General features: G+C 45.2%; 1 non-coding gene across 1 annotated transcript; it reads left to right on the top strand.

Annotated features, from left to right (window-relative positions):
- Nucleotides 1–1,440: 1,440 nt before the first annotated feature.
- On the top strand, nucleotides 1,441–1,547 carry LOC147104424 (U6 spliceosomal RNA). The gene has a single exon (XR_015072587.1). It is a non-coding gene; the product is annotated as a U6 spliceosomal RNA (small nuclear RNA).
- The last annotated feature ends 1,253 nt before the right edge of the window (nucleotides 1,548–2,800 follow it).

Genomic DNA, 2,800 nt, shown 5'->3' with positions numbered 1-2,800 from the left:
TGTCATGTTACACAGGAAATCAAAACTCCAGAAGGTGACACTATTTTCATTTAGAGTATCTCACCCAGTAAACCATGGATAATACCATGCACATTCCAGATAACCAGGATTCGCCAATTCTAAGGAGTAGAATTTCAACTTGGAATTGTGCGTAAAACTGGCGTTGCAGATTGGCTACCTGGCTATGCCACTGTGCACCCACATTTGGTGGGCCATGTCATTCACATAACCCACTCGCATCCCTAACTCAGGCCCGCCCCCTTGGCAGGGCCTTGTACCAGGAACCAGGGAGGTTTTAAAGGCCTGTGGTTGCAGGCTGCCCATCGGCCCCGGGTTCTTCAGCGACTGTTGGAGAACAACGACCAGAAAGCCTTCAGGCCCAATGATCGAAGAATCCCTGCAACAAACTCACGCTTTCAGCCTTCTTTGTCTTGTTGCCTGGCCCCCTCAGACATTCCTTTCCAGGTACAGGGTCTAAAGCAGCTGTTTTTGGGTGCTCCTGCTTGTGGCCACCCTTCCAAAAGGGCTGGAAACACCTTTTCAGCCTCATTGCCATGGAAACCTATTGTAGATGCAGGCCCTGTTCCACGCCTCAGGAAGCTTCTTGATTTACCTTTTTCTATTACATAGAATGTACAGCGCACAAACAGGCCATTCGGCCAACAGGTCCATGCTGGGTTTTATGCTCCGCACAAGCCTCCATCCACCCCTCTTCATCTAACACTATCAGCAGAACCTTCTATTCCTTTCTCCCTCATATGTTTATCTAACTTCCCCTTAAATGCATCTGTGCTATTCACCTCAACTACTCCCTGTGTTAGCGAGTTCCACATTCTAACCACTCTCTGGGTAAAGAAGTTTCTCCTTCATTCCTTATTGGATTTATCAGTAACTATCTTATATTTATGGCCCCTAATTTTGTTCTCCACCCACAAGTGGAATCATCTTTCCTACGTCTACCCTGTCAAACCCTTTCATAATCTTAGAGACCTCCATCAGGTCACCCCTCAGCCTTTTCTTTTCTAGAGAAAAGAGCACCAGCTGTTCAATCCTATAATTTTAATCATGGTGGTTCCCTGTACCAGGAGTGCTCACCCTTCACCTGAGTTTCTTAATAATCAAAAATGAAGCATTATAATGGACACCTGATGTTGGAGCTGTAAATTATAGGCAAATCATTGGCGTATTATCACTCAGAGGGGTTTAATGTTCAGAGAATATATAGGATAAGGTTTCCAGTAGTCAAATGATCCAGGGAAAGGATTTAAAGGCTATTTTATCTCAACGGCAAAGATAAAAATTGTCACTGCATTTGAGAATAACTAGAATAGTTAAGTAGCTGAACGTATAATAACGCGGACCAAAAATAGTTTCGAGCCCAACCATCCATGTAGTCACCAAGTTCATTCAGTGTCAGTTATTTACCCCAGTCCCGAGTTTGTGCTCCCTTCGGCAGAACATATACTAAAATTGGAACGATACAGAGAAGATTAGCATGGCCCCTGCACAAGGATGACACGCAAATTCGTGAAGAGTTCCATATTTTCAAGGGATCTGGGGATAGTGCAGGAAAGTGGAGATGAGGTAGAAGATCAGCCATGATCTTATTGAATGGCGGAGCAGGATCGAAGGGCCAGATGGCCTACCCCTGCTCCTATTTCTTATGTTCTTCTGTTCTTCTGTCATACTCGTGCCATTGTTTCACATTAAACACATGACTCTCAAACTGGCAATGCTGTTGTAAACTGTAGCTGGCAGAAATTACAGACGTGCTGAAAATGAATGTTGCAAAACTAATTGTTGTGCATCACAGTAACAGATTGCATGTTGTTAGTACTGTCCCTCAGGCATATAACTATTAGCCGGACTGAAATTCTATCACAGTGTACAGCCTGTCTCCCTGCCATCAAACCAGCACTGACTCATTCCCAGAGACAGTGACGGAAAGTGTGAGACTCGCTCAAAATATCTTTGCCATAACATGGCAGGGTCAATTTTCATGACAAATGGGGAAATACTATCAATCTATGAAGGTTTATTTTTCTGGCTGGATAGCTCGGGTTTGCAAGCTGTTCCTCCCACAGGTTTAAAAATACCAGTTGTGCACTTTTTGTAATAATATTGGAATTGTGGCCCTGATTTTAACTGTGGAGCACAATCGCAGCTGGTGAGGCCTCAGATTTCCTTGTGGGGCCCAGAGGAACATTCCTGCCCTCTTGGGCCTTTGAGGAAATTCAAAAAATGAATGCAAACTTTTGACCTGGCGGGAAACTCGCTGCCATTTCCTGTTCAGGCCTACTCATAAAAATGAGGTCATCGGGATCCCCGTTTCCTTTGCTCCACCATTGGTGGCCGTGCCTTCAGCTGCCTAGGCCCTAAGCTCTGGAACTCCCTCCCTAAACCTCACTGCCTCTCCACCGCTCTCTCCTCCTTTAAGATGCTGCTTAAAACCTACCTCCTTCACCAAACTTTTGGCCACTTGTCTTAATCTTTCTTTATGTGGCTCGATGTCAAGTTCTGTTTGATGACCGCTCCTGTGAAGCGCCTGGGAATGTTTTACTTAAAGCCGCTATATATGAGTGCAAGTTGTTGTTATTGAAAGTCTATGCTAAGAAGGACCCGGCTGGCTTTGGGCAGGCGTCCTTTCCGCCTGCAGTGAAAATCCCGGCAGGTCAGCTCCCAGCGACTCCAGGCCAGGTGATTGACCTGGGGGATTTTAACTGTTCAGCCGCCCAGTTTCCACTGGGTGAGTAAGGTTAAAATCATCCTCTGTGTTTTTGCACACTTTAAAAAATCATAT

Source organism: Somniosus microcephalus, chromosome 19 (genome assembly GCF_052327205.1).
Source record: "Somniosus microcephalus isolate GS21.2 chromosome 19, FLI_Smic_1.0, whole genome shotgun sequence".
NCBI lineage: Eukaryota > Metazoa > Chordata > Chondrichthyes > Squaliformes > Somniosidae > Somniosus > Somniosus microcephalus.
The sequence above is the reverse complement of the archived record's forward strand: the minus strand, read 5'-3'. Positions and strand labels throughout refer to the sequence as shown.